This window comes from Haliotis rubra, unplaced genomic scaffold (assembly GCF_003918875.1).
Source record: "Haliotis rubra isolate DU_JTF1 unplaced genomic scaffold, ASM391887v1 Scf35, whole genome shotgun sequence".
In the NCBI taxonomy this organism is placed as follows: Eukaryota; Metazoa; Mollusca; class Gastropoda; order Lepetellida; family Haliotidae; genus Haliotis; species Haliotis rubra.
This window is the reverse complement of record NW_025767024.1, coordinates 300,427-315,251: the sequence shown is the minus strand read 5'-3', so window position 1 is coordinate 315,251 and position 14,825 is coordinate 300,427.

The window sequence follows — 14,825 nt, the reverse complement described above, 5'->3', positions numbered from 1 at the left end:
TTAAAACATTCGCTCATCACAGGGTTCGATTCCCCCCCATTTCTGGTGTCCCCCGCTGTGATATTGGTGGAATATTGCTAAAAGCGGCGTTAAACCAAAGTCACTCACCATGGGGGGATCGGGGAATTTTGAAAAGTGTGTGTGTGTGTGTTTGTGTGCGTGCGTGTGTCAGGGGGTCCATCAATATATAGATATATATATAGATCCCTAATACTATAAAGTGCATGGAAGTAATATGTGAATCAGATCAGCAAGGAAACTTAGGGTACAATACATCATTTGATGTACATTACAGCTATATATATATATATCTCTCTCACACACACACACACATACACACACACGCCAGTAAACTAAATATTGTGAGAATGACCAACTGCTCTGAGGGCTGAAGATCGGCAGTTTTATCTTCTTGTACACATACATATTAAAAGATGGAACTTGTAACCTTGCCTGGCTCTCTGCATTAATTAAGCAAGTACTGATCAGCTCAGTATAATGTATCTGAGAATGTCATGGTGTATCCAAGTCAACCTGAAGCATCGCATCACATAGGACTGCACTAAACAATATTGCATTATAGAGACCCAACAACTAGCATCAACAGTAGCTTAGATACAAATTGCACAAAATATATTCACAGCTTATCTTAATATCAAATCTTTCTTTGCATTACCGTGCGGTAATATACGGTATGTCTCACTGCCTCTGCTCCTTGACTTCTGCAAGGGAGACTATCTGCTGAGGCTCTGTAATTAGCTGTTCAGAGTCGTGTCCCTTTGTGTCACCAGAAACGTATGCTTGTGGGTTAAATATGGACGTATCCTAATTAAGTTTGACAGTGCCATACCATACTCGTGGGTTTCTACAAATAGTAAAAGTTTGAGACTTTGGGTTTTTCTATGAAACTTGAAAATTGTTCAAAGTAGTAACATGACCCACTTCTTGGGAAACCTACTTAATTACAATAAATCTTGCTAAATTGCATGGGACCCTTGAAGATCCGGGTTAGAATTAATTCTCAGTGACCCATGCTTGTCGTAAGAGGTGACTAACGGGATCGAGTGGTCAGGCTCGCTGACTTGGTTGACACATGTCATCGTATCCCAATTGCGTAGATCAATGCTCATGCTGTTGATCACTGGATCGTCTGGTCCAAACTCGATTATTTACAGACTGCCGCCATATAGCTGGAATACTGTTGAGTGTGATGTAAAACTAGACTCAATCAATCAAAACCATTGCATGACTGATTAGATCTTGATCTTGTGTTTTCATCAAACACTGATGACACCCGGTGTTCATGAACAATCTCGGATACTTTAGCCGACAACAGATGAAGAATATTGATTTTATTAAGGCCCAATGGCTTCAACCTTGAGCCATTTCATAAGATCTCTCTGTTCTGTTGATCACTGGATTGTCTGGTCCAGACTCGATTATTTACAGAACGCCGCCTTATGGCTGGAATATTGCTGAGTGCGGCCTAAAACTAAACTCACTCACTCACACTCTCTCTGGTCTACCTATTGCAGTAACTAAAAATAGACCCGTGAACATTCCGGGGTAGAATAGGTCTTCACCAACCCATGTGCTTGCCATAAAAGGCGACTATGCTTGTCGTAAGAGGCGACTAACGGGATCGGGTGGTCAGTTTCGCTGACTTGGTTGACACATGTCATCGGTTCCCAATTGCGCAGATCGATGCTCATGCTGTTGATCACTGGATATTCTGGTCCAGACTCGATTTTTTTACAGACCGCCGCCATATAGCTGGGATATTGCTGAGTGTGGCGTAAAACTAAACTCACTCACTCACTCACTAAAAAAAAAAGAATGTATATTCATTCAGTTAGGTGAATTGAGTCTAATGCTTAGGAACAAGTTCTTCAGTCTTCAAAAGACATGATTCTCCAGCTTGAAGGTTTAGTGACACCTTGTCTTCTGCTACTGCCCTCAATGACATAAATGAATAAACTTTTATTAAAACAGCATCAGTGTATTGGCTATCAAAAATTGTTATAAAAACAACAGATGTGCATGTTTATTTTGCTCAAAGTATAACAGAATTTGGTGGCCGTTTTCCTCTTTTGAGTAGTATATATATTGATATTCACATACTCAACATGTTTACATTGTTTTAGATACATTATTGTTTTTGTATGTTGAATATTGGTTATATGTTGACAACCATATCCGGCAGGAGGGACACACATACCATATCTTGACAGAAATGGGTAAATTTGTTTTCAAAATGTATGTAAAATGCCGGATGTAGAATGTATATCTTGGTTTTTTGTGTTACTGTAAATACCAAAGAATTTGTATGAAAAAACTTTCCTAAGAAGTTCATAAGGTAAAATCAAAGATGATTTTGCAGGTCTTTTTGTAAGTTTATTAACACCTGTGCATTAATTAAGCACCACACTACACGTATTTTGAAAATAAGATGTGATGCTACAGAAAAGTTTGGATATAGCCATCCATTTAATCAAACTGTAGTTAAGGAAGCTTTATCCACTGACAGTTTAACAAATATCATAACCTATTCTATTTTTTATGAAAGAATATGTTGATGAAAATGTGATGGGAAATGAATTTTTACCCAAAATAACTATTCCTCTGCTCAAACTACACAATTAAATTAAGTTTTGACTAAAAATAACAATTCTGTTATATACCAAGATGGCACTTACATCAAGTAAGCTTTAATTATGCATAATCAGGAAGAACCTGAATATAAAAGATTCGGAACTTTTTCAAACAATTCAGATTGCTAATTGACAAAAACTGAAAAAGGCCACATTAATAAGATTCTGGAATAAATTTCTTATGATTTTGAGTTTATTGTAATGAATACACACTTCTCCTTGTCGGATACTGATAATTACAGCTAAAATCTGTTTGTTTTGTTTGTAAAGCAACTTTTACTGCATTTTAAAATTTTCCTTTTTTTTAGTTTGTAACTTTTCCTAAGTCTTAGTTTACAAACTTTCATCCATTCACAATAAATAACGAATGTATAGGCCACACAACAATCAATTATTACTTTCACTTTTCAAAATAAGGTAACATGTTTTAGGACAGAAAAACACCTGTTTTAAATATAGGCAATTATCCTAATTAAAATACATAGTAATTTCAATGATATTTTCGTTTCTGAAATGTTAGATGCTTGCTCTATCAAATTATAAAGGATTTTTTGGGAAAGAGTTTAGAATTTCATTTCAGACAAATTTAATATGTAAAAACATATGGTGGTGCTTAATTTATGCACAGATATATACATGAGTGACAGATTTTCTTGATGTTGTGGTAAATATAACTTCTACAAGAATCTTGAAATATCAAATGTCATAAGCATCACCATGGTGATGGTTACTGTCAGCGCAAGGTGTTTCTTTGTATACTGAACCATATATGTCTGGAATCATTAATATTTTAGGGGTTTGTTTCAATGAAAAAATTATGTGATCGATCTTCACTGCAAAAAACGTATCCCCAGTATACGAGTATCTCTATGAATGAAAATGAATGTTCAAAGAGATACTTGATGAATGTTAAAAAATACATTACTGATGATCTCATACACACTTCCAATGCAATATGTAATTGACATCATGAATTGGATTTTTATTAAAGATTTTATTACGAATTTTGTTTCTGTATTCTTTTAACCTGAAATGTTTGGAAATCTTGTCATGTTTTCCAATGTTAAAGGTCTACAGATGCATGCCATAGTACTCACCGCCATGTTGCTGATGGAGTGAGTGAGTGAGCGAGTGAGTGTGTTGGCTTCAGTCTAAGTAATTTTTTTTTGTCTTTTTAGATGAATTTGTATTTAATACAAAATGAATATGTGTGACGTTCAGTATGATACTAGTATCAAGATGTTTTTTGTTTTGTTTTTCAGGTGGTTTTTTATTAGTCAAATATTACAGAAAACGCCTATAGCAGTGTAACAAATAATACTGAGCCTAAGTTTACTTAGACTGGAGTTGGCTTTTACGCGGCATTCGTCTGATCCGAAAGCTTTGGTTTTATCTGCTTCATACAAAACGAACCCTTGAAGATCCGGGTTAGAATTGGTCCTCAGCTACCCATGCTTGTTGCCTCAGGCGACTAACGGGATCGGATGATCAGACTCGCGGACTTGGTGGACACATCATGTCGTGTCCCATGGTAGATCCATGCTAATGATGTTGTCACTGGATTGTCTGGTCCAGACTCCATTATTTACAGACCGCCGCCATATAGCTGTAATATTGCTGAGTGCGGCGTCAAACAAAAAAAACACCAACCAATCAACCAATCCGCTGAATCGGGTAGTGGGGCAGCCTAGTGGTTAAAAAGCTTTGGCTGGTCACGCCAAAGACCCAGATTCGATTCTTCACATGGGTACAATGTGTGAAGCCCATTTCTGGTGTTTCTTGCCGTGATATTGCTGGAACATTGCTAAAAACCATACCCTCTCCCCCGAATCATGTCTTGTAATCGGCTGATAGATGTACAGCAGGCCTGCGTTCGACAGTCGGCTTGTCCAGACCGCCACGATGCAAATGTGGTAAAAGTCAGTCACTCACTCAAAGCGAGTAACTAATACAGGCAAGCTGTGAACTAGACAGTGAGTGAGTGAGTGAGGTTAGTTTTACGCCGCACTCAGCAATATTCCTGCTATATGGCGGCGGTCTGTAAATAATCGAGTCTGGACCAGACAATCCAGTGATCAACAGCATGAGCATCGATCTGTGCAATTGGGAACCGATGACATGTGTCAGCCAAGTCAGCGAGCCTGACCATCCGATCCCGTTAGTCGCCTCTTACGACAAGCATAGTCGCCTTTTACGACAAGCATGGGTTACTGAAGACCAATTCTAACCCGGGACCTTCACGGGTGTGAACTATACAGAGATAAAGAAACACCAACATCACAAATATAATAACTTCACAACTATCCTTATTCAAATGAAAAGAACATTTCTCCATACATGACATTTGCATTTCGGATGACTATGGATGCATACAGAGATAAAGAAACCAACATCACAAATATAATAACTTCACAACTATCCTTATTCAAATGAAAAGAACATTTCTCCATACATGACATTTGCATTTCGGATGACTATGGATGCATACAGAGATAAAGAAACCAACATCACAAATATAATAACTTCACAACTATCCTTATTCAAATGAAAAGAACATTTCTCCATACATGACATTTGCATTTTGGATGACTATGGTTGCATAACGTACAGTGCATCAGTATAAGAATAATTATCATCTATATAAACCATACTATCATCTACGTAATTTGATTGATCATTAAAAGTTTAATTGATGGTGGGGCAACTAGGCCCATTTACACCTTGCCCATCATTTAGGTTTGCTAAGGTTCTAAAATTAGCAAGGCTGTCACACGCTTTAATGTACGCAAACATTACATTCTGGACTTCGTTGCAACAATGAGAGGCCAATATTGAGAGCTGTCATAGATTCCACCATTGCCTTACGTTGATTTACATATGTTCACAATGCAGTAAAAATGCGTCCCATTATCTAGCTGATAACATACTGTACAATTATCTTTGTTAATTTTACACTCACTGTGCTTTTGAAATTCAACCTTGCAATAGTATTTTGACAGCACATATTTCTTTATAATGCTTGACATGTCAAAACCAAACTCGTTCCCATTGCTTAAAGATTCAATGAAATGCATGGAACGTTGTTTATAAAGAAAGTTTATGGAACATAATGAACTTTTTTCATAATCCTCCTAAACATTGCGACAGGGTGTTTAAGGTCTGTCTTATAATCTTATGCTAAGTACTTTAGGTAATGCATGGGGAGATTCCTTCAAGACACATGGGCTAGTGTTTTGGGATAAATTCATAAATACTTGTCACCTGGGGTTAGCTTAAGGCATTCAGATAGAGAGGTAGAGAGAAGTAGTGGTAGAGAGAGGTAGAGGTACAAAGAGAGAGAGAGGGAGAGGTACAAAGAGAGAGAGATAAAGAGATAGAGAGAGAGAGAGAGAGAGAGAGAGAGAGAGAGAGAGAGAGAGAGAGAGAGAGAGAGAGAGAGAGATGAAAACAGGATTAAATGTGATTATTAAAACTAAAATTGTTAAATTTATCCGATCTCACGGTATGCACTTTTCTCTTTTCCTTCAACACTGTGTAACGATGTAAACTTTTCTCCCAAGGCCCCTCTTGTCCAATCGCCAAAGCACTCGAAAAAATGGCCCCATTGACCATAGTCAAAATGGCCACAACCCCAGTCTAAATGGCCATACCCAAAAGTCAAAATGGCCAGAGAAAAAGTCAAAATGGCCATACATTATTTTCTTTTTCATATTAATGAATATTGTTCCTGAAATGCTTTCTTAATAAATACTTTGAGTTACTTATATATTTTTACCCTTCTTGAGACCGGCTCACAGAAAGGAAAGCCTCTACTGATTGAGTCTAGTGGGTACACATATGTCCAAAAGGTATTTCCCCTGTTCTCAAATATATGAAATGATAATATCTAATATTATAGTAAATAATAGTACTAATTCATTGTAGTTCTTAATTACTGTATGTGTATTCTGTGATATGATGTAAATATAATATAAACATTGTAACATATGTAATATTTATCACATTTTCATTGGCTCGTTAATTAACATGTGCATGATTACATTGTGTAACCTTAATTAAGATGTGAATCCAGTAGTGCCTCGCTAACTAATTTAAGCCGTAATTGATCAATTAATATTATTGTTAATTATTATTCTTATACTTTTCAGGTGAAGGAAGCAGCCATGGCAAATCTACAGGAGTCTGGACGCCGTATTGCTGAAAAGGTGAGGAGGTATTCTCAGCCTGGCGCCATGTAGTAGTTAATAGTACAAAAGTGCCTGTACTTGAAGAAGAACCTACATATAAATGTTTTGTTATTTGTTGAAAATATGATTTGTTGATGTGTAATAAACACAAAGTTTTGTCAGATATAACTTATTTTGTCATTTTTTACGCCAAATGAGAGGCCCGGGAACCAGGATGGACCCGAGTCTTCTTGGATTTACGGAAAGGGGCGAGTGGTGACGAATGGCCTGCTGCATGTCATTCGTAAATACTCGCCTCTTTCCGTATATAAACTAATGAGAGGCCCGGGAACCAGAGGCGTGTTCAGAACCGCGAGTGCCCGCGAACGCTAGCGAGCGCTCGGTCCTGAACGCCTGTGCCCGTTCGAGCGCCCGCGCACGCACGCGAACCTTTCTCACAGCTGCCTCGCCAAGCGAACCAATTAAGATGGCGATCATGTTTAATGTCATTCGTCACCACTCGCCCCTTTCCGTAACCTCCAAAAAAGAAGGCATGGAGGATATTTTGTTAATGTTGTCAAATAAAATGTATATTTCATCGAGTGGTCTGACAAAGTTGATATGTTCACGAGTGGCGTATCCATTGACAACATTAACAAAATATTCTATTTATTATATTTTGATCATTGTTTATAAATGATCGAGACATCGATTTCGTAGTTCGCGTTCCGTAGTTCAATGGCAAAAGTGATATTCTACTCGGTGAAAATGAAATTACCATTTTTCTGTTCACCAATATTTACAGTATTTCACCCTTAAGAATATAATAGGGGCGGTGGGGTAGCCTAATGGTTAAAGCGTTGGCTCGTCACGCCGAAGACCCGGGTTCGAATCCCCACATTGGTACAATGTGTGAAGCCCATTTCTGGTGTCCCCCGCCGTGATGTTGCTGGAATATTGCTAAAAGCGGCGTAAAACCAAACTCAGTCAGTCAGTAAGAATATAATAAAAGAAGCTATTCGGCTTGTCCCGGAACAACACGAGTTGGTCACGAATGGTTTATTGTAACCAAGCGCTCGCGTCCGTTCAGGGCCGATGCGAACGCTCGCGGGAGGCAATCGCGCGGGCGCTCGCGGTTCTGAACACGCCTCAGGATGACTTGGGTCACGAGTCGCTAGTCGGCTTGTCCCGGAATAAAACGAGTTGGTCACGAATGGCAGCGCGCCCCACCATCTACCCACGTGACCAGCTTTGAATCACCCTTGTCCTTCTTGTCGCGCCTTCAAGTGTGGACGTGGTTTACAGTACTCATCGTTTTATCCCCCGTTCTAAGAAAACAACATCATGGGAAAGACCGACCAGCCCAAGAAGAGGAAAATGTGTGCGCAATGCAACAAGGTTTACTCTTTGAGCGATCCGCATTCTTACTGTGTCGATTGTGCGGGACAATGTAAATGGGATGTTCGATGTGAAAAATGCCAGCATCTTAGCTTTGAGGAATTCGGGGATTACTCCAGGGCCTGCGCTCGACGTGCTGCTGATAGAGCCAGACATGCAGCATCGGTAGAAGGGCCCAGCCTCGCCAAGAAAGCCCTGATTAAGCGTCCCACGATCATTGCTCGACGGTCGCAGTCTCCTCCTCAAATCAAGGAAGAGGATTTTATGAGAGCTTCCTCCGATTCGTATTTATCGGAACATAATGCTTCTCATTCGGTGAATAGGAGTGTTGATTCCAGTGCCCCGATGCCTCATTCATCCATTTCGCCGAAACCAACACTTTCATCGATCCTCAGTTCACCGGCTCGTATTTCGCCGGACCGCACCTCTCCAGTCAGCCCTTCGCCGACTGGACTTTTCACGAATCAGCATTCACCGAACGAGTTTTCTTCAAACCAGCCTTCTCCGAAACGGCATTCTACGAATCTCTCTACTCAGATTCTACTAGAATCGTGGAACCCGGTGCAGGATTCGACACCTCCCCCAGACCTGGTTGCGATGTTGAGCGCTATCACCGCTGCTTGGAATCAGGCACCGTCTACTCAATCTACTGGGAGTGCACCTACCCCCAGACCGTCTGTTGCGGCCCCCAGTGTTTCACATCAACCTGAACCCATGTCTCCTGCACGATCAGAGGTCTCCACCCCAGAGGGGAGTGTGGATTTTGTTGATGAACCCGAAGTACTAGCTTGGATTGTGGATAAACTCCATCTACCTATGTCAAGGAGTGCAGAGGACTTAGCTCGTTCTTTCTCCATTAAACAACGGGATTTGGCGTCTATTACACTTCCCCCACGACCTCGCGTTGCTCACATAACCACGTCGTTGGATCATGCCTTTAAAAGTCTCAAGAGATTTGAGGATGGCCTGTCTTCACCCAGGTTCGCTTTGTCAGCCTCTCACTCGCACGGTTTCCAGTCCCTGGCCACTGCCCCATCGGTGGATGAAGATGTCCAGACACTTTGCGGAAAAAGGAACTGCTCCTCGTTTCTAGTCGAGGACAAAGAATTATGTCATATGGACACAGCTGTACGTCGTTCCTTACCGTCGATTAACTGCATTATATCGGCCGCGGATGCAGTAGCGGCATCAGTAGAGCATTCGTTCTCCGACCAGGATGCTTACATTAGGGGCTGTATGTCACTTATACTGGACCAATTTCAGATCATTCTGGATCATCTGTCACATTTCTTTGGTTATATTCTAGCAGTTCGGCGTCGTGGCCCTCTCAATTTGTCTTCGTTGGATGACAGGTTTAAAGCCGAGCTATTTCATCAACCATGGTCTTCAGAGTCATTATTTAACGGCATGATCGGGGATGTTTCGGCGAAGATGGACAGGGACACTGAATTTGAACTATTGAAACTCCAGAAATCCCATCTTCAAGAGTCACAGAAACAGAGACGGGCTCCTCGTTTCACTCCATCCCATCCGGAACTTCGTCAGATTTTTCTAGGCCAGTTGTCCCGGGATAGAAGTTCCAAGTCCTCTAGTGCTGGCTCCTCTAGACATCCAGTGGCAGTGGCAGGAACTTCTGGGCCTCTTGACTTCAGCTCAAGCATTGACTCGGAGGGTACAGTTGCAGCTACGCCTGTCTTGAAGTTGTGGTAAAAATAATGTCAGATGTAGAATGTACAATGTATAGTCTTGTTTTTTGCTTTATCGCAAAACCCAAAGAATCTGGATAAAAAAACATAACCAAGAAGTTCATTAAGTCTTAAAGCGGACACGATTTTGCAGGTGTTTTTTTAAAATATTTTTATTGAAAATACCAAAACAAATGTATACATGGTGACTAACAGATTGTCTTGAAGTTGTGGTAAACGTAACTTCTAGTAGGACAAGGGGTTTCTTTGCATACTGAATCAAATATGTGGGAAATCATAAATATTTTAGGTGTTATTTTAATGAAATTGTGTGATCAATCATCGCTGCAAAAACGAATATATTCCTGATCCTTAAAGCTATGTTTACACATACATTGATGATGAACTTATACGAACTTCCTATGCAATATGTTAATTGACATCTTGAATTGGTTTTTCATTAAATATTTAAATAATCACATACTTTTTCTGTATTCTTTCAACCTGAAATGTTTGGAAATGTGCACAATCTGGTTATGTTTTCCAGTGTTAAATGTGTACAGGAGCATGGCAGCAAACACGGCCTGTTGACAGGCTGATGGAGTGCTCCATCAGTGCCATCTTACCCTAGAGCTCTACCCTAAAGCAGGAGCGACACAACAACATGTTGCCAACAACTTTGGTGTTTCCAGACAAACCATCCATGACGCTACTCGACGTCGTAATTGCTTCTATGCGTCGCTGTTGTGAAGCAGTGATTCTGGCTCGCGGTGGCCACACACGGTACTGACCCCCTCCTCCTTCTGAGACTTGTGAACCGTGGACATTTTGAAAAGCCATAAATCAAACCATAGGTGGGCGTGTACCAGAGCCAGGAGTGAAAGGAACCAGTTTGGGAGAATGCTCCATGTGCCTCACCTCACTGACCACAACTAAACAGAATCGAACTGGATAAACTGTTGGGTTTTCATTACTTAATGTGGTCTTAATATTATTTGGTAAGGCGTCCTACGGAGACTGGGAGAGAGTCTCCGAGGCAGGGGAGAACAGAATAGGAACAGCCTCAGTTGTGTCTTAGCTAGCCTTGCTCCAATTCTGTACTGAATGCTGAACCCATGGATGTATAGTAATTAAATCCTTTAGAGAGGCCAGTCTAGAAAAGCGGACAATACATCTAAGGACGCCAGTCTTTTAGAGGCGGAGCTAAACGGTCACAACCCGCTCTGGGCAGTACTAACACTAATACTAAAGGCACAATACTTAAAGATTTCATTTCCAATAATGAACTGTGCATATTTAATGATGATTCGAGCACCTATCTGCATCGTGCAACTGGCACGTAATCTTCTCTGGATTTGTCTGTTGCAGATTCTAACCTCCTGAATGAATTTGGTTGGTCTGTTCATAATGACCTTTGTGGAAGTGACCACTTCCCAACTATCCTTTCAGAAATAACTCCATCTGATTCTCCATCGCATACAAGATGGAACTTTTCGAAGGCTCACTGGTCTTTATATCAAACTATTTGTAAATCGGAACTGCGACCTGAATGTTTCAGTGATATAACTGATCCCATTCAAACTTTTGCTGACGTTTTAAATGAAATAGCTGATGAGTGTATACCAAAGTCCTCTACGACTCCACATGTACGAAAACCATGGTTTAATACTGATTGTAGACAAGCCAGAAAAGCGAGGAAAAAGGCCGAGCGTTATTTCCGCCATCCAACTGTCCATAATTTAAATAAATTTAAAATACTCAATGCAAAGGCGCGTCGTACCTTCAAACAAAACAAACGACAATCTTGTAGAAATCATGTCTCCAAAATTAATTCACGCCCGCCAATGTCCCAGCTGTGGAACATGGTTCAAAGAATTAAAGGCAAAGGTTCAAAATCTGCTGTTCACTATCTTAAAGATGGTGATAATTTAATTACTGGCAAATCTAAAATTGCAAATAAAATTGGCGAAACTCTTGCCAAAAATTCATCATCGGCAAATTATGTCCCTGAGTTTCAGAGATATCAGAAACAAAAGGAAAAGACAAAGCTTAATTTCGAATCACATAACGGTGAAGATTATAATGAAGTGTTTTCATTACATGAGCTAAATACTGCTCTCGAGCAAGCTCATGACACTGCAGCGGGTGATGATAATATACATTACCAGCTATTGAAACACTTACCTGAACCATGTCTGATGACACTTTTAGATATATTTGACCAAATATGGACGTCTGCAGAATTTCCTCCTTCATGGCGTAATGCCATTGTAGTCCCAATACCAAAACCTGGCAGGGATCATACAGATCCGTCGAATTACAGACCGATATCTCTAACTAGCTGTGTCTGTAAAACCATGGAACGAATGGTGAATAATATATTAACTTGGTATCTTTGAACCAATAACCTTATGACAAATATTCAATGTGGTTTCAGGAAAATCGTAGTACCATTGATCATTTGGTACGTTTATAATCGTTTGTTAAAATGCTATAGTAAATAAACAACATGCTGTATCAATTTTCTTTGATCTTGAGAAAGCTTATGATATGGAAGCATGGCATTTTGAAGGATTTACATGATTTTGGTTTGAGAGATCGTTTGCCTCTTTTTTATATCACAGTTTGTAAAAGACAGACAATTTCAAGTCCGAGCGGGTTCACAACCCTGTGTGATCATTACAATCACGAACAGGGTGTCCCTCAAGGCAGTACTTTGTCTGTCACACTGTTTAGCATCAAGATCAATAGTTTATCAAAGGTTTTAAATGATTCAATTGATGGATCATTATTTGTGGATGATTTTGATATTTCTTGTCGTGGTAAAACTATGCATACTATTGAACGGCAACTGCAGTTATGTTTAAACAAAATAAATGGTGTCTTGTAAACGGCTTTATATTTTCTAAATCCAAAACTAACTGTGTACATTTTTGTAGAAATTATAAGCCTCATAAGGACCCAGAACTGTCTTTAAATGACACTCCCATCAAAGTTGTAAAGGAGGCCAAGTTCTTGGGCCTAATTTTCGATTCCCGTTTAACGGTCCTGCCACATATTAAATCCCTTAAAGCTAAATGCCTGAAGGCACGCGATTTGTTAAAGGTTGTCTCCAATTCAAAGTGGGAAGGGGATCAGACTACCCTTCTTCACTTATATAGATCACCTGTGCGATCTAAACTTGATTATGGTTCCATCGTATATGGTGGAGCCTGCAAAAACAACCTAAACTTACTTCGTTCTGTCCACCACCAAGGCCTAACGCTTTGTCTTGGGTCTTTTAGAACTTCTCCTGTTGACAGTCTCTATGTTGAGGCTGATGAGCCATCCAACGTCGTATCAAATTATCATTTCAGTATGTAACAAAACTCTATTCTTGCGAGTCTAATCCTGCATTTAACTGTGTTTTCAATCCTCTTTATGAGGATTTATACAACAAAAAGTCTTCTCATGTTTCGCCTCTTGGGCTAAGAATTAAACCATTCATTTCTGCTGCCGGTATTGAGCTGGAAAATATATCTCCTTCCCGTCTTCTTTCTTCTCCTCCTTGGCACCTGGTGAGGCCTGAAGTTGACCTAAGTTTACCTCTGACAAAGTTTAAGAAATCTGAAACAAATGAATTACAATATAAACAAAAATATAATCAATTAAAAAATAAATATAGTACTTACAAATCCTTATTTACAGATTGGTCCAAGGATGATGGCGCGGTTGCATGTGCCACTGTCATTGGATCCAGAACAATATCTTCTAGAATACCAGATAACAGCTCAATTTTTACAGCAGAAGCAAACGCCATATTAACGGCTCTTAAATATATTACTGACTGACTGAGTTTGGTTTTACGCCGCTTTTAGCAATATTCCAGCAACATCACGGCGGGGGACACACAATGTACCCATGTGGGGATTCGAACCCGGGTCTTCGGCGTGACGAGCCAACGCTTTAACCACTAGGCTACCCCACCGCCCCTTTAAATATATTAATAAACACCGAAAATATAAACAATTCATAATCTTTTCCGATTCTCTTTCGTGTTTTCAGGCTATTAATAATCTTGCCTGTAAACATCCACTTTTAAATGAAATTATTGAATTGTATAATGAGCTTGCTACTGGCCAATGCGACACCGTCTTTTGTTGGTTACCAAGCCATGTCGGCATTTCTGGGAATACAATGGCTGATCTTGCTGTCAAGGCAGCACTCAATAAATCTGTGACACCAGTTCGTATTCCATATTTGCCATACTAGATACACTCACGAATATTTACTTAAAGGTGAGGATCCTCCGTGGTGCATCCCTTGTGATGAAAGAATCACGGTCAAGCATGTCCTGCTTGACTGTATTGATTTTTCCATCACAAAGGATAAATATTTCAATGTCAAAACAGTTAAGGATCTCTTTAATGTTAATTATCATTGAATCATTGAATTTTGAAAGGAAATAGAATTACTAGATAAATTTTGATAAATGGTCTGTAAATAGATAAATATTTTATTATTGGTAGTTTAGATAAATAAGTGCGATTGTTAGTGGCTGTCCCTCAAAGGGGGTTGAAGTATTGTCAAATTATTGTCCTCTCGAGAGGGTACGTAAGTCTCAAAGCATTCAATGTAAATTTAAATCTACTATTATTTTTAATCGTAGTATATATGTTCTTTTAATTTGTGGCTTGAATATCTAAAATTGCTAATAGCTGAAGGGATGGTGTAAATCCAGCTAGGGTCCATGCAGGAAGCAAATGTACAGTAAGTCCCCATGGTCCCTAGTATGGTGATCTACCTTCAGTTGTTGGCAATCTATAGCCTGTTTTAATATTGTATTGTCATCTATAGTTAAACTGTTTTAGATTTAATTACTAGTTTTAAATTCGTCTCTGGGATAATCTAGTTATTTTACTGTCCTTCGCAGACAGGATTTCATA